At 29.5% G+C, this 21431-nt stretch overlaps 1 protein-coding gene across 4 annotated transcripts in view; it reads right to left on the bottom strand.

Moving 5' to 3' along the window:
* LOC106692784 (histamine H2 receptor) overlaps positions 1 to 21431 on the bottom strand; it is a 581552-nt gene that overhangs the window by 396688 nt on the left and 163433 nt on the right. For all 4 annotated transcript variants that reach the window (XM_067045812.1, XM_067045811.1, XM_067045814.1 and 1 more), the window contains one exon: positions 17883 to 17929. The gene's annotated coding sequence lies outside the window, so the exon portion shown is untranslated. The remainder of the gene's footprint in view (positions 1 to 17882; positions 17930 to 21431) is intronic.

Below are 21431 nucleotides of genomic sequence, written 5' to 3'. Positions count from 1 at the left end.
AAGAAATCAGTATGTAAGTGAAGGAAATTTGTTGTAAAAGTAATTAAAAGGAGCTGTTTGTAGGAATCCTTGAGAATGACCTGAGAGGTCGAAACGTCGGATGTTAAAAAATAATAAAGTTGAGAGAAAAGGATCAAGATTGTTTTAAAAAGAAATGTTCCATCATTTTTAGACTCAATTTCTCTAGAATTTTATAAAGAATTAAAATTATTAATTCTACATTTTAACTTGCAATAAAAACAAATAAAAGAAATAATTAAACTACGGTAGGAAGCTGCGTATGCATGCTTCTGTGGAAATGTAATAAATAAAATGATTCAATAAGTAATCCCATTTTCATGTATTTGAAATTATAAATTTTCACTCAGTTTCGATTATCACTTAAGTGCAAATAGAAACAATTAAAAAGCACTAATGTCAAAACGTCGACTGGTTAGTTAAATTAAGTGGCTTAAAGATTTGAAAATTCCAACATTCAACTTTAAACCACATAATTTAAAAATTAATTTTATCTTTTCCTTAAACAAAAAGAAATTATTAAACGATTTTTTAAACATTAACTATTAACTTTCCTTATATATTAAAAGAAGCGTCCGAATGAAACCAGCCCATTCAGTGCGTTATCAGCGGCCAGCAAGCCAAAATATCCTGGAAAAACCTGACCAGTGTTTATGTTGGTGTTCATCTTGGTTATTCTTTTCGGACCGAAAACAGGACATCTATTAAGGAACTCATTTCCTACTCCTTTCACCTGTCCACCCTTTCAATAGCCTTCAAGATTCGAATTTTTCAATTATAGTCCAGTGTTGTTTTATTCTATATATCCGGTTCAAAAATTTATTGATAGTAAAAAATATCATAATTTATGTTAAGGTCATGACAGTGCAAATTTGAATTCATAAGGAAAAGTATTATTCCAAACCACAATGACCGCAAACTATAATTCTCTCCCTAGTAATTATTATTCCGATTATAGTCATATATTACCGCGAAACCAATTATCAATTTATATGGCGTAATTATAGACATAAAATGTCAACAATAATGAAAAACGCTAAATAATAGTCTGCAGATTTTATAACTACTTTAAATTCTAATGTCGAGCTTTTTACAATCTTTCTCTTCACTTTAAAATGTTAATAAAAATAATGATGAAATGTATTAAAGAATGAAAAAGAGAACAAACATACATTGCCACTCCTTCCATTATTCAAACAAATCCAAACTAGGAATAAATAGTAAAGTCGTGAACACTGCTTACTACAAGAACATTAAAGGAAGCAAACAGGAAAAATGAACAAATTTTTAAAATAATTTTAATCGGTAACAATTCTATACATTTATAGTGCATAAACCATTAAAATTTGGTACGATGCGGCACACCTTGCACCTTACCAACCTACTTAGGTCCCGAAATTTTGTGTAAATTGGTAAAATCGTGTTGAAGTTATTGCTATTTTCAGTATTTTCGAAAAAAGATTCTGAAGATTGTTGAAAGTGAAAAATTTGAACAAAAAATATTTATTATTCTGTTACTATAGAAATGCCTATTTTAAGAATTCTTGAAGTGGGAATCATGAATATCGACTTGAGTCTTTCCAAGAATACAACAGTTTAACAAAAGCTGACAAAGCAGTATACATCTGAATGCAATCGGGAGGGACAAGGGGATCTCGGATTTTTCCGATTCCAACTCCTGCCTCTTTTTTTTCTTTAGTTATTCATAAAATTCTCTCATATTTTATATTTATCCATTATCTATTATTGCTAACAATGAAGTTATTTATTTCAAATAATAAAAATTAAAGGTACTTTAGATACAGAGTATAAATAAAAAAATCGTAATTTTAGCTCTGTCCAACTCTCTCTAATAAGAGAGAGTTTAATAAAGACCAATAATCGTTAAAGCCATTTTTCAGAAATTCGAAAAAAAATTAATTCTATAAAGTAAAACGTCCGGTCACTTGATTTCATCGAAAACTTTACTATAACACCCTCACAAGGGTTATTTTGTGGCCGAAAACAGAGAAAAAAACCTCACTAATAAAATTGGAAAAGTTACAAATAATGGCGTGTCTAGGTGTGAAAGTGCAATCAGAACATGCCCCACAGCAGCTATGGAGGTAATTCTGAACCTAACTCCCCTACACATCTGGATACAAAAAGAAGCCATAATGAGTGCCTTAAGTATAGAACGTGACTGGAATTAAAAACCAGGAAACTATCAAGGACACTTAAAGATCCTAAATAAGATTAAGGGTAAAGAATGGATGAGCATACTAAGTGACCATTTACCCGAAATACTTGATTTTTAAAAAAACTTCAAAGTATGTATTCCAGGCAAAGAGATGTGGAGGAAAGGAAGGCCTAAATTTGAGAAGGGCGCATTGGTCTGGTATACCGATGGATCAGTTAAGGAAGGAAAAGCAGGGGCTGGGGTTGTAGGACCAAAATGGAAAATAACCCTAGTAAATGGGAATATACCCAACTGTCTTCCAAACTGAAATACACGCAATAGAAATAGCGGCATTAGAAAACATTAAAAGCAATCCAAAAGGAAAAAAGATTTATATAATATCAGACAGCCAGGCTGCTTTAAAGGCAATAATGTCCTATACTATAAAGTCAGGGCTAGTCTGGAATTGCCTGGGAAGACTAAAGGAATTAGCCAGAGGCAATAAACTGACCTTTACCCCTTGATGTGGACCCCAGGACATGAGGGGATTGAAGAAACGAGATGGCAGATACCCTAGCTAGGAACGGATCAGAAATGATGCTTATTGACCCTGAGTCATATTGCAACTGCCGAATAAAATTAATATTTCCAATTCTAAACAGAGAGTGATGAGTTACAACTTTATACCAGATACTAAGGGGCAAATGTCAAATGAAATACGAATGAATGGAGTGAGTCTAAGCATTATTTCAAATATTTAAATCAAATCAAATAAATTATAATATTCTAAATTAATCTTATCTAATTGAATTTAGCCTTCAAATTATACCTAATTACATATACTACTTATATAATTTCTGACATGCCACCTTTGATACTGAATTAAAAAAAAGGTTTTAATTTTAATTTAACTAACGATAGCCATAGTAAATTGATAGAAACGTCGTTCACAAGGGATGCCATAATTTATGCCGTGTACGGGGCTTCGGGTGTTCTAAGGCCAACTAGGGGTTCCCCGTACACACGTCGTTGTTTGTCGAAAGTTCGAAAGATTGGGAAAGTAAAAATTCGAGAAAACAAAGAGAACTTTAAAAAAAAAAATTTCGAAGTTTTATCTTCCTTCAGAGACCTATTATTTCCTTTTAAGCGAATAGAGGTCAGATAGAAAAAGGTCACAAGACGTTATTCACGAAGTATGGTAGTAGAAGACAAATAGTGGAGCATAGAATGAGCGAAGAAGATGCCTTGAAAAGATAAGGAGGGAGAGAAAGATATATAGGGAGAAACAGATACAAAGAGGGAACTTTTTCAGTAATTCTAGAACAGATAGTAAATTTTCAGGCAGGCATTAGGACATTTAAGTACCGTTGATAAAACTAAATGCTCTTTCCTCAATGAATCGATTCCGATCATTAAAAGAAGCGATAAAGATAGCAGGCAAACAATTACTAATAAAAATGTCAATTTAAGTTCCAGATTGATTAAATTAATTGCACCAATACCTAGAAGTTAGAGAACTTTATTTAAAAACATAATATTTATATCAAAGTTATTGGACCATTTAGAATATTATAAATTAACTATTTCAAAATATTCATTCCTTGAATAAAACACAATTGCACTAATATTAGTGCATAGTATATACTCATATTAATGAATTATTAGTCAATTAAATAAATTTGAAACATCCATAATAATATTTTCAAGCTGAAAACCCAACAATCTGGCTTTTTCAAGCAAAGCAGAACTGAGGGAAATCCCCATAACTGTTCACAAAACCTTAAGGCTAAAGTAAGGAAAGTAAGAAACTCTAATAAACAGATTTGAATAAACTTTGTCAATGTTACTGTAAGTAACATAACATGGCCCGATTTTTATGCAGTAAAAAAAAATCAAGGATATGCTATATAATATGCAATACAAACCTGTGAAATAAGCTGTAAAAATTATCAGATATACCATAGCACACCTAAAAATATTAAATAAAATAGCATAAGGGATTAAAAATTAATATTTTTTTTTGTTTATCATTAACCAGATTATGTAAATAATTAAACCGGGTGATAAAGTCAACAATTTTAAATATAATATGAAAAATAAACTCTTCACCTTGTAATAGTATAGATTAACTAAATTATATATTTTTTCAAATTTATTGAATTATATATTTTACAATTGAAAACTAAACAATGACATTCAGACTCGAGTATAAAGTGAAATCCTGTGATGAATTTAAATAATAAAGAAAGAAAAATCATTTTAGTTATTAATTTATTTACCCACCATTCCAGTTGTCAATAAGATCTGAAACAATTTTAACATTTATATTTGATAAATGTACTAGCTTGTTCAAAAATATAGTTTCTATAAACGGAACAAAGTTAGCAAGACTAAGTTTTAGTAAAGTGACGTAGATTTAGATAAAATATCTTCGCGAAGAGGCCGTAAAAAAGGTTTTCCTGATATATAGCTTGGAACGGACTTTATTCATAAAAAAAAAAAAAAAAAAAAAAAAAATGCTCTGGGTAGAAACAAACGGAGGAAAGAAGTGAAAATTGGGAGCTCAGCTAAAGATCCCGAGGGCGCCCATAAATCAGACAGATGACAATATTTTTAAGGACCCTCGAAATATAGAAAACCTATACGAAATAGAAAAGCAAATATATATATATATATTGGTAAAAATAGATGAAAAACATATAAATCGAGAAACAAGAATACATGAAAAAATTGAAATAAAAAAATAATCTTTTACTTTTCACTTTCAAAAACTTTTTTTTAAAATTTCCTATTTAAGATATCAAATAAGAATAAAATCAGAAAATATAATTTTAAAAGAAAATATACATAAACGTTAATACAAATTTGATTAAAACGTTTTTAGACAATTTTAATATTTTATCAAATATCAATAAATTCAAAATAAGATACTAAAAAAAATATGATTCTAAACTCCTTTTAATATGTTGTACAATACAATATTTTTTTTTACATGATTTTATGCATAAATATTGCTCTATAGTTTCAATAGTTATAATAGGTGTGATTGGTAAAATAATTTCAGTTGAAAGTACGTTGAGAGAAGTTATTATATGACTTACACACAATAATAATTATTATAATAAAATGTCATTATAGATTGTATCATGATTTGATCACAATAAAAAAAATTCAAAACATATTTTCAATTTCCAGAAAAATAGTTAAAAAATAAAAGAAATTATGGCTGAAGAAGAAAATGTTTGAAAATAGCCAATAGAACCGATCGAAACGTTACAAAAATGTGAAATATATATATTGTAAATATACTATAAACCTGTGACACACCTTTGTTATTATATAATTTTATATTAAAAATTGGTGTGGCTCATAAGATTTTTATTTTATTAATTTTTCCTTCTTCAATACTCCTGATTGACATTTGATAATAAAATAAAATATTTATTCAGAAATTACTATTAATCAATACCTGAAATTAGAGATGATTAACGATAAATTGGCAAGAAAGTTCTCTTTTCATAAGTACCTAATGCGGGAGATATTTCATCTCAAATTTTAAGAAAACCAAACTAAAACAGTAATACATCCCAAGTCAGCTATACGAATTACAACTCTCTACTTATATTTTTAACTCTCAAAATACATTGAAACAGATGAAATTGATTTTTTTATTATTTGAAAGAGTTACTGGTTAAAATAAATGTTTTTATACGAGCCTAAAAGGAATTGTGAAACCACGGACGAGTACTTGCCCATTCAGTCTAGCATCAATTCAAGATAAAGGGTTTTAGCAAAACTTACCTTTCATCAATTTCGCCTGATGGTGCTATAGCTCCAGTGACCGCTGTAACACTGGACAGATCACGGGTTATTTCCACCACAAAATTTAAATTTAGCCTCTTAAATGGTAAAAATGACGCATCGCAGAAATCAGTTCCTTATAAAATAACAGAATCAACGAAGACCTTCGAAGCAGAATTTAAATTTGCTTCCGCTGATGATAAAAACCGATACAGCATTACTCTTGGAAATTTCCTTAAGCAGCACTTAATGAATCGGTGAAACAAAGGAACTCCTTAAATATGTATTCCGATCATCATATTTTTTTTATCTTTTCTTTGTTCCCCTTTATTTTATTTTTTTACAATCAGAGAATCTAATGACCGGTTCACCTGCTCGGTTAAATTTAATTAATTTAGCTAACAGTTTCATATAGAATCTTCCAAACTAAAAAGGAAGACAACCTCACATATAACCATCATTATTTTTAAAGTGCAAAAATTACATAATTACTTTGGAGTATTTCAGTGTTGACAAAGTTATTTATAGCAAATGTTATACCATTTATTACCACAAATTATTTTGTTTATATATGTACATCAAAACAATTTCCTAACTTTTCGAAGTAATTTAAATCGATTTGACTACTTCTGGAAAATTACTCTTATCTGAATAAAAATTTCTTCTTTGATATTGAATTAAGCAACTTGATTCTAATTAACTTAAGCAAGTTAAGCAAACATTTCTCCATTTAGGCATTTCAATAAGCGGGTTTTTCAAAATATTGAAATATTTTGGCATTGACGTTGTATCTGGTTATTACACAGAATAATCTCTTGGATAAAAAAAAATCTTTTAAAGGATAACTCATTTTAGATAGATAGAATCATACACAGATGAGTCCAAGTATGTATATTATACAACTAGCAGTTTTATACAGCACCGATTTACCAGTTGAATTTCATACCTATAACCCAAATATAGTTGAATTTTGAAATAAAATTTATTTTTCAATTAGCCATAAAATAATGAAAACGCCTGCTACATTAATATGTAATAGAAATAGGTTTTATTAACTAATAAAATATTTTTAAATAAAGTATATACTAAATAATTAAAAAATATTTTCTTAAGGGGGATTGTAGGAAGGTTTATTTTTCTTCTGGGTTCACACGAAATTTCCAAAACTTTTTATATTAAATTTATCATTTTTTTTTTTTTTTTTAGAAAGTCAATTTATAGAAAAATACTATAGTTCAATTTAGAAGGTAACAGTGTTTACGAAATTCTATATTACCTTTCATCCACTCCTCTTTCTACTATTAAGACTTTTGGGTCCATAGTTTTATTGCCAATATCGCATTACTAACATATCCCCTCTTCTAATCCTTCTAAGACCTAATTTTAATTTTTATTAAATAAGTGAATACAAAGGACTAACCTCAACTATCAAAATCGAATATTCTTTTAGAGATTATTAAAGATCAGCTGGCCTTACTACTTAGACATAACACAGAAATCGATTCTTTTTTATCAAGAGATAAAAAATGCGTCCAGGTACCATCGAAGTAGGTTACTTAACTCCTTAAGAAATGGCATTGCTTCACTGGAGTCAAAAGTTTTGTGTTCCTGAGTGTGGCAGACCAGTGATAGTGAAAGGTGAGAAACAGCTGGAAGGGAAACAATTAGATATGGAACCTTATATTAGCGATTGCAAAGTTATTTCTTATTCTGTTATTATCCGTTTAACAAGTCACACAATTTGGCACAACAAATAAAACACATTTAGTTAATTTGGATTTGTTTGGATCTAGATTTATATCGATAATTTTTTTTTAAATATTTTTATAATATATATTTCGATTTATTATTTTATATTAATTTTATCTCAAGATAAAATATATATTAAATTTAGAAAAAGGATCATCAGTATTTTTCAAAGAATTTTTAAACGAGAATGATATATTTATTTGTCTCTCATATTTTTGGTTTTCTTTTTTCACTGGCTATAGTCCTAAATTTGCAACAGCTATTTATTCTCAGGTATTAATAATGACATTTCGAAATTGGTGCAAAGTCACCCGATGAACACTTAAACGTTGTTCCATTTTTTGAAAACAAAAATTAAATAGATAAATATCAACAGATTTTAAATTTTTTCTTTTATTTATACTGTAAAGGAAATGAGCTATTAATTTTAGACTCTTCTACTCCTGTTAAAGGTTTAAAAATACAAAATATAAAATTCTTTAATTACTCTACTGAAATGGATACTTGAAAAAAATATTATAATTGATATATCATTTCTTAGAGTTCGCGATAAAGAAAAAAATATTATTACCTAAACTAAAAGAAAACATGTTGAACAGCCAATAAATTTGTTATTAGTAATTTGTTATACTTGAATAATATATAAAAACAACTGAAAGACTTAACTGTCATTATTAAATATCATTAAAGTAATTGCTCACGCTAAGCTCATTCATAGTTAAAAATATGCTACTTTGTTTTTGAATCTTATAGAGACCTGCATTATTTCAAAGGGGCGTAAACAACAATACTAATGATAGATAGTTAAATTCATATATCAATGTGTCATAAGGAAGATAATTTTTAAAAAATGTAATAAAAATATGTACATTTCTAGAGCACATAAAGTATTTTTAATCTTGTCAATCCAATCTCCTATAAATAGAAACCTACGTAATCAATAATATTGACTTACACATCACCCCTTACTTCGACAGCGGGACATTTTAACTTGCAAAATGTGCTCAAGCCTAACATTTCCTACTATCTTAAAACAAAATAAATCGGAATTTAAAAATACATATATTGTATAATAGATCATAATTAATTCAGTTTATTTCTTTAAGTGGTAGAAGAATTATTTATCGGAGGATTAATCACTTATCTATAAATAAACAATTGATGCGAAATCCGAAGATTCAATTGCAGAATACTGTGAATTTCAAATGAGCCTGTTGGAATTGGTTAACCTAAAAGCTTTAAATCCTCTGCGAGTTTGAGCTCGTAATAAAACTTCTACTTTAAACTTTTGTGGTGAAGGGTCACCCACCACAGTAAACTTCATTTCAATCCGATCGGTATTTTTCAAATGACAATGTGAAAGTTGGTAATTGAATAGTCTATAGATTAACTAGCTTATAATTTTAATTCTTAATATTATAATTATGATTTTATTACTTATAATAACCATATTCCTGGCAACAGTTCAGTGAAATTCAAAATTAATAATAATAAACATTACAGACCACACGGTAACAAATAAACTCGATATAGTCTTGATAGAGCCATGGATAGAATAGATAAGAGAACTCCACAAGTGGGGGGGGGGGAGAAAGCTCGGTTCGGAGTTCCCCGGCTGAATGTAAATATTTTAAATAGGAATGATAGTGTTTAGGATGTTATTTCAATTTTAGTTTGAATTGAATAGTTGAAAAGTATTGGAAACATGTTTATACCCAGTCACTTTATCGAGGACACAACAATAATTTTCAAGAAGCAGAAGAAGAAGTTAAAGGCAAAAGTCTATTTCGCAAAATGTTATCGTTCCGTAGGAACAAATATCTAACACTATTGTGATCTTAAGCTAGGAAAGAAAAACAGAGAGTACAACCGAAATCTCGCCGGCGTATCTCCTGTTAAATACAAAATCCAAAATTGGTCCGTTATCAAAGCAAAAATGCGCTTCAGAACGTGACAGAAACCTTCAGAAGCTCAGAAAAAAGTTTTGAAAGAAACGAGAAGAGTAAAGTAAGTGACTCATGTTTCAACAAGGAAATTTAGTTTATTTACCAAACAGTAATAAAATAAATAGGATGGGTCTAGAAGAGGACGATTTGTTGTAAGGAAAAGGGTCTCCAAATCAATTTATGAAGTGAGATGTAAGAAGAAACGTAAACAGAAGAATCTCTTCCCTAGCACTAAACTTATTTCTTACTCTTTTCCTACTGACCAAAAGAGTCTTCGACAAAGAAGGAAATGTAAGCAGGTTGCTAAACATACAAAACATAAAAAATTGAAAAAATGGATTGTTAATAAACTTTTTTTTAGAAATTTCTTTATAAACTATTTAAAAGTTGTTACAAAATATTGAAAAAAATACATTACATTATTTTAAAAAATAAAACCATATAAAGATGAGGAAAACATCCCTAAACGTTTTCAGGTTAAATAAAGATGTTATTATGAAATATTCTATAGGAAGTAATCTCACCTTCTTATTTAACAAATAAGCTCCATTTCAAGAAAATAACCAAGAATACTAAATTTAAATTTAATGTAAACTAACAATTATTTCTCACAATTGTTTTAATATACATTGTAAAAGCAATTATCAACAAAATTCCCTACAAAAACATTATTGGAATCAGACTATTATTAGCAAAGATGTGGCACATTAAAATTTTCGAAAGCAAAACAATGTTTTCTCAAGTATCTTTATTGGGCGAATATTGGAGAAAAAATTTCAGGCCGAATAACTTTGCGTTGTTTTTTTTAACACTTTTTCTTTCGTAACTTTCCGACCCCACAGTATCCTATAATGATACACCACTTATTCCTGTGGAACAAATCCATTACTTAGGACTACATCTGAATAAACGACTACCATAGAATCCTCATACAAGACTGAAAAGACAGGAAACTGCTCGTCGGTTCTGACTATTACATTTACTAGACAAACGGTCTAACTTCCAATCCTTTACAAAAGACTGATCTACATGACTATTTTAAGGCCCATCTAGACAATACGGAGTTGAACTTTTGGGCTCCACTAAACCAGAGAAGTCCTCCCGATTCCAATTCTTACAGTCCAAAATCCTTGATGCTCCTTATTTTGTCACAAATCAGGTCATCCAACAGGACCTCAAAGCTCCATATGTTGCCGATTCGGCCAGAACCAGATATCAATCCTCCCATAATAAACTTTCTAACCACCTAGATTAGATCTTCTCGTCTAAAAATGCTATTGTTTATGAGTTCAATCAAAGTGTATATTCTCCACACGTTTGTTTCATGTCATTTTATCACTAACAGAAATTTTACTTCTTGTTTATATTTTTATACACTTGTAAATAAATTATTAAAAAAAAAAAACTTTCCTATTTTATTTATAAAATAACGTCAAACTTTTATTAACCCCCTGACTCTTCTACTTTTATTTACAAATATACAAAGTAATTTATTAAAACATTTATTCAGCATTACTCAGGAATGTAACACGTAACCCTACCTTTCACGATCAATATTATTAAACGTGCTATCTATAGAACCACGTGTCAATATTATTGGTACAATATACTCCTCAGGCTATTAATACATTGAAAAAATTCGATATTTACTTGGTAATATTGACCATATAAAGGCCTATTTATTATGAAGATTTTTGTAGTCAACATGTGTGAGCATGACAACGATTTTTGTGAAGAGTAATAAGACAGTATTATTAAGTGAGATATTTGAACTGGCCAAATAATCTAATTATTTATCAACATTTTAAATTATTAACGATACCCCAGTGGGTCCTGTCCAAGAGTAACCTAGATATAGTGTATTGTGCACTAAATTTAATACAACCTTTATGTGTACTTCAAACTATATTTTGCAACATTTGTAGAAGAATAGATGTAGTACTTACACCACAATAATTCAGTATTTGAAAAATTGATTTTTTTTCTATTTTCTACACTCATTATGTATTGTGAAAACGTACTGCGTAATATAACATTATCGACAATCCCTCTTATTCCATTTAAATCGTCCCTTTCTAGTACTCATTTAAGGAAATGCTGATTAAATTGTTTTTAAATTAGCAACTAGATTTACAGAGACATGCAAACCATTTTCTTCGAAACTAGAAAGGTTTTGGCAAGGAGCAACGAACGAAGGGAAGGGATTAGGTGCTCAGAAAATCCAGGCAGTTAGTGGAAATGAGGAAGCAGGGAATACTTGGTATTCTTTAAGATGGAAGCTCCTGAAATAAGGCCCGGATATTTTCCGGAAGATTCATTAGAGCGAGCGCCTCTCTAATGAAGACTGGTCCAGGAGTGGGAGAAGGAGGGAGGGTTTTCTCTTCGGTGGGCGATCTGATGAGACGATGGTATTTTTTTTTTTTAGGATGTATCACAGTAGCGTTTTTTGATGTTCCTATTAGTCTGTGACTCTTTCCATTATCTTATCGAAATATTTTATAGTTATTGTCATAACTCTGAGTATAGAATATGAAACTAAAATTAGTATTTGATAACCGGAATTCTCTATTATTTTTTTTAAGTGATTATTGTTCCACTTATCATGAGACTACGTTATGCAATAGTACGCATTCCATGAATAGTATGCAAATGTTCCCTGATTGTGGCAACAAGTTCAAATTATTATGAAGTATGAAACTATGAATGTGAGGCCATTATAACTGTGTCCGGTAAGGCGTCACCTCAGCAACCTGAAGTCTATAGGAACGCCTATTCGATTCTGGGCTGGTTAACTTCTTAGTGGTGGTTCCTAGAAAAGAAACTCGACCTTTCACTCTTGGATAGATTGGTCAACAATAACCCCCTCACCTTATCGTATTTCAAGAATGGCTGGGTAGGGGATCAAAAAAAAAAAAAAAAAAAATGAAAATATAGTATTATAATTCAGCTACTAGAGACAGACCACGAATTACTTAATATTAGTCATAACAATGCCGTCAAGTTCTTTACTGAGGGTCATTAGACCTTTCCTTTTTCAGAGTATATAAGATGCAAATGAAGAAACGAGATTGGCTTCAAAAAAGCTGCTATTTCTCTGACTTCATCTAAGCAATTTTTCTAAACAGACCACCTTATTCACAGCTTCTCTACTAACAATGAGTTATATCAGGGTGATAACTCCGTTGGCATTGCTGAGAAGACTAGTAAACTCTTACAACTCTTGTACTTGAAATATAGTGACCATAAACAATGCTTTCCTCCATGGTCTTTATAAAATCAGAAAAATCTCTCAATGTATTATTCCTTCCACGTATATGTTAACGATTTACAAAGTTGTCTGTTTAACTAATTAAAACAAAATTCTCCTGTTGTAAACCCTTTTGTAAAATTTATATCATCCCCCAATCAAAAGTGTATTCACAGGCCCCAGGCCCCTCCCCCACCGTCAACCAGGGCTCATTATTAATAAATATCAACAGGAAAAAAGGAGTTCTCTTCTAGCAACGGACATACAAATCCACTAATGACCGTTATTTTCTGCTAATGGTATGAACAGAAATATCCAAACCACCTTTACCACTGCTGCTGATGGGAGAGTTCAAAGGAAACAGTTGGTAAGAAGGTGGTCAATTATCCAGCAAACTACAAGACGGAAAATCGAGCAGCAAGCATTCCTCCATTGATGCCTAAGGCCTAAGAGGGCCAGTTCAAGGGGCATCAATACATTTCTGACATTAAAACACATTGTAACAACATGAAAACGGAACATAACACTATATACTCGTACTTTTCACTATTACTAAAGAACTTATAGACGATTCTAAGTTTTTACAAGGTATACAAAATGTTAATTTAATTTAATCACTGAATTCAAATTGTTGAACATTTATACATCCAGTATATTTTACATTAACTCATGATCTGATCAATGAATGTAATTTATGTATTAATTAATAATTAGACCACTAATGACCACCACTTGGGTAGGTCCGATACGTAACAAAATAAGCGGATTCCTGCTCAGTCCACTTCCTTGTACAACTGTCAACGAGTATTAAACCGAAGACTTTTGGATTGTCATGGTACAGGTGTTGTTTCTTCTAGATAAAATGAATTGGTCTGATTGCTTGATTATTAATTGAATTCAATAATCTATTAATTAAACATTTTATTGAATTCAATTAATAAAATGGATTATTTATTAATTGAATTCAATAAACTATTTACAAATAAATTCTTCAGGACATTTTATAGTGTTTTGTATACGTTTGTTTTATAATGGATAAAAGTTGAGCCAAGTCAGGTGAAAATGTGTTGATAAACGAAATTTCCGTCGTAAAACCTATACGATGAGTATTAAAAAGGGGGATTTTCACGAGAATAATAAGCGCAGTGACCTAAATCACGAGGAGGAATAATCTACTACCATCATTACTGGCAATTGATTTTCCTTTACCGGATATCCCCTTTTCGTAAAATAAACAAAAAATATTAAATTATAAAAAAAAAATCCTGATGAATGGATTCCATTAATGAGATAATATCAAACTGAAATCTATTTTATTAATAATTACTAGTTATAATATGATTTTCTTCTTTTTGTGTTGAATTCTGGTTGCAAACAATATTTTGTGCATCAAATCAACAACAATATTTCATAATGTAATGAAGCAAGCCTAAACGTGTACATTATTGTATAACGAATACGAATTCTAGTAATATCTAAGGACACATTTTTCGTGTTAAAAACCGTAACTCATAGTTTACTTTTCTGGAAATAAAATGATGAATATAACTAAACTGTTGTAGAAATGATTCAAATTGAAATAAAAAATAAAATGCATTGATAGATTAACTATAGTATTTCTATTTCAACTCTTTCTCTTCACGGGTGATTTCATCTAAATCGACTGCAAGCAGTGATAGTGCAATACTTCAGTAAATTGCCAAGTCAACCCGATCATGCCCCCAGAATGCATAACAGAATTCTTGCACAAAAGAGAAGACAATATAACGAAACCAGCAGAAGTATTGCTGATCTGATAACAGTCTTCGGTATATTTTAAAGTAATCTTCAAACCATAATTTTTTTTATTTAAAATAGCATTCAATTTATTTGAAATGTGTTTAATAGCTTTATTAATTTTATCACATGAATAAATAGCTGTATATTAAACATTTATTCAACCCCAACATACAATACTGATATCTCAATTTTTTTTTATTTAATGTAATTTACAACTATACAAATAATAAATACAATAAGTAAATCTGTGGAATGTTTTTTTACACATGAAAATCTTGGGAAGGAATCACCCGTTGGTACTTCAAGCATTAATTTAAATTAGAAGGTCCCATAGCCATCTTCTTTTCAGACACCTCGGAGGATTATCACGGATTGTTTAAGATGAGGGATTAAGAACTAATGGGTTAGGACGGGTAAGGAGTTTGGAATGAAAAGACGTATATCTGTTTTGTGCCAAGTCTGCAACAAATAGGATTTTAAGGTCTTTGTGGATGATTTTATTTGTAACGTAATAAGGAGCATCAAGGATTTTACGTAAGATTTTGGATTGCAAGGATTAGAAGCGGGAGGAATTTGAAGGTTTGGTAGAGCCCCAGAGTTCAATTCCATATGTACAAATTGGTCTGATTATCATAGTGTATAATAATTTTTTGTAGTGTATGGGAAGTTTAGAGCGTCTGTCAATCATGTGTTGTAGCAATCGAAACCTATGAGCAGTTTCTTGTCGTTTCAGTCTTGTATGTGGGTTCCATGTAAGTCCCTTGTCAAGATGGAGTCCTTTCATAAGTATCGAATCTGTTCAACAGGCGTTAGTGATATCTCAAATTAAAAAAAAAAGAAAGTATAAATATCCAGTTTTAAAAAAAATCTTAGAAAACACATGGAACGTATAAGTCTTCCACTTTCAACTTAGAAGAAACGAATATTAATCCTCAACGATTAATTTTTTTATTAAATTATAACTCGATATTTTCAAACTTGAAGTACATTACCGTGAAGGCACGAGAACCTAAGGAAGGAAAGAATTCAGTAAAACCGGAATAAGATTAGGAGCACTCAGACCAATCCAATTTTCATTCTACAGGGTAATTCAATTGTCGCTGCAATGTGACAGCATTAACACTGCTCCGTACTAATTAGGCTTTAGGCATCTGTTTTACTTTAAAAATAACTTAAATTAGAAATACTTTACCTAAAAAAAAAAAGGTACAACTGGAAAGTAAATAACAAAATTAATAAATAAATAATAAAGTTTGCAACTAATTACTTTATAGTTTATTATTTCTTTAATAGTTTATAATTATCAGCATATGTGTATGCACATGTCTGCAATTGTTTTAATTTCGAAAAAAAACTATTTAGACTGAATTCTTGTTTTTAGGTTGTTCTTGAAACATAAACTCCCATTGTAGTGTTAATTTTTATTTTATTTTATTCGATTACAAACGCTCAATACTGAAAATAGTAATCCAAAAATTATTAAATCAAAATCTAAAAATTAAGAAGGGTTTCTAATAGTGTGAATTTTAATATGTCGATTCAATGATTGAAATAATTTATTGAAAATTTGTTCCATCATATGCAATAATTATGCATTTCATTAAATTATGGTTCAATATTAATTGAATCAGTCATTTGAAAAACACTTCGTTTCCATTTTTTCTCGTTGCTCTCCAAATTTACAGGTCAGAGCAAGCCTAAATGTGTAAATTAATGTATTATGAATACGAGTTATAGTAATATCTAAGAGCACATATTGTAAAAACCGAAACTTGTAGTTTAGTTTTACTATAAATTGTAATTTACTTTTATCATAACTTGTTGATTACTGGGATCCCATCTAGCCCGCGTCATAGGTATTGAGAGCCAGTGGGGGCTGGGTGAGGGCACAATGGCAATTTGAGAATTTTTAGGGCATGAGATTAAGAACAGGAGGGGTGTTGTGGTCATGATGATGAGTCTTATTAGTAACATAGGAGAATTGACTATTGTAAGAAGGAATTTAGACTGGGATGAATTTAATACTACCCGCAGTTATTTGACTGACATATAGTTTATGGAACAAGTATGCTTAAGACATGAGTAGCGCTGCAAAACAAAAAAAATGTATAAATAACCATGCCCTTGTTCATTAAAAGAGGCTTAATTAAAAAATAGAATTTTTTTCACTTAAGTAGCCATTAATTCTAATTAGAGTACCTATGTAAGATAATATAAAATATTACAGGTTTATCATCCAAAAACAATTTTCGAAATCAGGTAAACTACAAAACATACTCTACTGAAAATTATTGGATTTGCTCTTTCATTAACACTGACGAAATTTATCCCCACTTTATAATAAAAGACGAATCAATGGAAAGATAGGAAATCAATAATATTTCAGTGTTACAAAATGCATGAAGGATTTTATAAAAATGGTAAACAAAAAAACAAACAGGTATTTTATTGATTACTAAACTAAATAAAAAAATGTATAGTCTAGCATAATATACTATTTTAGTTTTCAAGTAATAAATATATTTTACGTTCCTATTATCCTGAATGACTGGTTTATTTTACAAACCACTCTTAAATTTAAAAGAACCATTGATAGAGATTGTACTTTGCAAATGTAGTTAAAGGGTTGGTTTTAATTAAGCCCCAGGGATAGTACTTACATTAAAACATAAGAATGGTATTAAATTTATTTCACTTTTAATCATTTACCATGACCAGAGTAATTTACTATTCCATGTGATTATATGAAGAATGCACTCAATCTGTTTTTTAATTAAAAACTAAAAGAGGGATCTGAAACTTTAAGAGGAACTGTAGGAATAGCTCATGACAAATTAAAAACAAAATTATCTGGTTTATGCAGAATAAAATAGAATTACACAGCTTTGTTGAAGATTTCATTCATTCAAGATAAATTAATGATATTTTATTGAGAGAAATCTCTCCTAATTCGTCATAATTTAAAATTAATAAGAATTACTTGATTAACTGTATAGATACTACTATAGTTCAAAACCTAAAGCAGATTTGGAATTTCCCTATTGTCTGTTATAAATAAAACAAAATAATGCTAAATATGTACATGTTTTTGTGGGAATTCAACAAAATAAAAAAAAACATACATACAAAATGAAATAAATAAATAATGGGCAAGACGGAAAAATTATATTAATTAATAATTTACCTTAACCAGGTTACCGAACGGGTCGTGTCCTCGTCTCCATTAGTAACCTAAAATAAAAAAATACGGTTAATATATTTTTATATTGTTTGAAATATTTTATCCATTTTTTGTAATAAGTGATAATAATAAATAATAGTTAGTAGTAATAAGTTTTTTTTTATAAATATACAAACTTTTCATCAATTGTATTAATATCAGCAAATGTTATACACGCGTATCTTATTAGTGCAATCTGATTACTCCTGACCAAGCTTCGTAGTGTATAGAACACTCAATTAGCTGCTAAAATCCTTCTTTTTACTTGTTCTTCTTCGTTTACTTCGGGTCAATGTGGGTTCAAGACACGAAAATGATAATGTCTAATCTATTATATAATCATTAGTTTGGTTTAATAATGAAGATTTTTTAATTTAATTTAATAATCCTTAAATCGCAATTGGTTACTTAATATCTAAGTACATATATTATATATAATTAATATTCAAAGTTCACATCGTCATAGCCAATTCAATCATCTTAGCCAATTTGAACGTTAGGGAAAAAAAACTGAAAATAATATTATTTCTGAAAAATAACAATACACACCCAAACATAATGTGAGGCTATAAAAGAAATATTATGAGCCAATATATCGATTTCAGAAACAAGTATTTTATTAAAGTACTGTAGAAAAATATGAAATTTAAGATTTACAATATTTTGGTAAAGTTGGTTTAATTGTAGGTATAGTTAAATTTTTAATTACCAAGTACCATTAAAAAAGGTATGTATTCGAAGGGGCGTTTTTAGGGGGCTAAACCTCTGCGATAAACCATTTTTATTCGAAGACATTACAGATTAGGTAAAATTAAGTGCTTATACCTACATTTTTATGTTGTTTTGTTTTTTACGAAATTACAATAAAGGAAATTTACTAGTTTTTCACTCATCAGTCTCATTTATATCCTTCTCTCAGTCAGTGGTCCAAAGTCTTAAATCAAATAACAATGTTGGATATTTATTTATTTATTTAAGTGTTTCGACCACTAGGGCCATTTACACTGAAATTACAAAGTTAGTAGATAACAATTGACATCTTAACAAAGTTACAAAGTGAGAAAGTTATATATAATTACTAAGTGAGAAAATTACAAATTAACAATTACAATTACAATTACAAGTTACATTGCAGTACAATTATAATTACATATTTACAATTAAAATTACATATTTACAATTATTATTTACATTTTACAAAGTTCCAATTAGATTTGAGGTAGTTAGTAAATTACTATAATGAATTTTGCATCCACTTATCTATTGCTGGACAGTTAGACTATATGTGATCATAAATATTAATGATTTTTAGAAAGTGAAAAAGTTTTGTTATTGTTGTGGGATCTTCGCTCAACATCTCCTGTAAATCTGAAGAGAGCCGGTGTGGTTCGTGAGCAATACATTCAGTGAGAATACGCCTAACGGTGAGATTGTTTCCACAGTAGCGACACGTCGGTGCATTTTCTTTTTTCATGAGATAACCGTGGGTGAGTCGAGTATGGGCTATCCGAAGACGAGTTAATACCACATCTTCTCTACGTAGCAGATTCAAGTTTCTGGTTGGACGTTTCACTGTCTGTTGGACCATTCTTAACTTGTTTTCTCTCATGGTGAACCATTCATCTTGCCACTCTTGCCATCCAATTTCTTTTATCTATGAAATAACATCTTGTTATGTTGGATATGTGGTACGAAGGGAAGTAATTCACAAATATTTCCGTTTTCTGTTACTGTTACTTTATTGTCTTTGTCGATTGTAAAAGTAACCATGTACAATGTTTTTTAGTAATGTTAGTATTCTTGGTCATCCTTACTTTTTGCTTGGAACAATACTCTAGCTAAGAAGAGTACGTCTTTATTGGACATATGGGACCAGTAACCATTGGAGATCAGTAACAACGATGTTGGTTGGGAGTATTAACTTTTTTATTAGTAATAGCATCTAGGCTCTTTATACCCAATAATCAGTTTTATCCTGAATTTTAAAAATGGCATTTTCTTCTCTGAATTACAAAAAATTGCGTTCCGAGAAAAAAAAAAAATGAGCAAACTATTTTTCATGTATGATAATCACATGATTTTAACTATGAATATACGCTTTAGAGAATGAGAGATATACTTGCTATATAAAACAATAAAAAAAGACGATATTACAATTTCAAATAAAATATTATAACAACTACAATTGTTGCTAGAATTTTGAAAATTAAAAATAAAATTTCTAAGGTTTAATTTATCATGCAAATACCATCAAATCAAAAATGATTCGGTTTTCTAAGCACACGATGACGACTCAAAAATTATTGAATTGCCAATATTTGAAATAAAGCATTATAATTCTATGAATAAATAGAATTTCGGTTTAGCGTTAATAACTCTCTAAGCTGTAGTTATGCATTAATCTGGAATAATATTCAGTCATCAGCATATATCTGCATAGAGGAATCCAGAAATCTATCTTAGTACACATATGTAACAGACCGTTCCCTTGACAGGCCTCCGCATATTTACCATAAATTTGGCAAGTTCAAGAGCACATATGAGATTTTGTTATAACAGTTTAATAATTAAAACAAAGTCAAATAATGTATCCTTATTCTTAGTAACTATTAAATAAAAAACAAACAATCTTTTTGTTGTTGTTTTCATTTTTATTTTGAATGAAATACACAATAATTTGAAAAACGTTTAGTACAGCTTTCTTTTTATAGATTTTATACATAGATTCCATCTTGCTATTTTTAATTATTAAAATAATTAATATTTTAATTTTATTAAAAAATCAATTACCTTTTTTTGTACTAGATCTGTGTTATAGGACATAATAATAAGAATATTTGTTTAAAAATAAAACAAAAATTATTAAAGATTGGAGAAGTTTGTCGGGGGGGTGCGGTCAGCAAAGTTACTAGCCTACCTTCTACGACACAACCCCTGATGAAGACCTGAAACTCAGGTCGAAACGTCGGCATAAAATAAATAAATATGGTTTTGTTTATTTATGTTGTTCTTTGCTCAGTTACTAAAAATTATTAAAACAAATCCGTAAATTTTAGCATGTCTTTCAATATAGCAAGATTAAATTAATGTTTATTTTTCATATTAAAATAATTATATTACCACTTAAATAATAATTCAAACTTGAGCTTGTTGGTCATATACTGTTGATTCTTAAGATTTTTAGGAAGTTTGTGCTATTGAACAAAGTAATGACACCACACAAGTCTTCATTTAATAATAGATTTAATCATAGCTACGTGATTTCTATAATGCTATCTGTCAAATTTTACTGAAATGTTTAACGAGGAAACCAATCCAAAAACAGGTTTTATAAATTTATTTATTTAAATTTATTTAAAAACAACTTTTAAAAATGTGATTTTCATTTACCATCCTACTTAAATTAAAAGATGATTTCTTAAATTTCTTTCTTTCAGCAAGTAATCTCGCGAGAGAGCCGTTTATTGTATATCAATACATGTCCCTGAGAATATATAGTCATATAAGAACATT

Source organism: Halyomorpha halys, unplaced genomic scaffold, assembly GCF_000696795.3.
Source record: "Halyomorpha halys isolate HHAL.00 unplaced genomic scaffold, Hhal_1.1 Scaffold71.1, whole genome shotgun sequence".
NCBI classification, from domain to species: Eukaryota; Metazoa; Arthropoda; class Insecta; order Hemiptera; family Pentatomidae; genus Halyomorpha; species Halyomorpha halys.
Note: the sequence above shows the minus strand (reverse complement) of the source record. Positions and strands in the feature narration are given on the sequence as shown.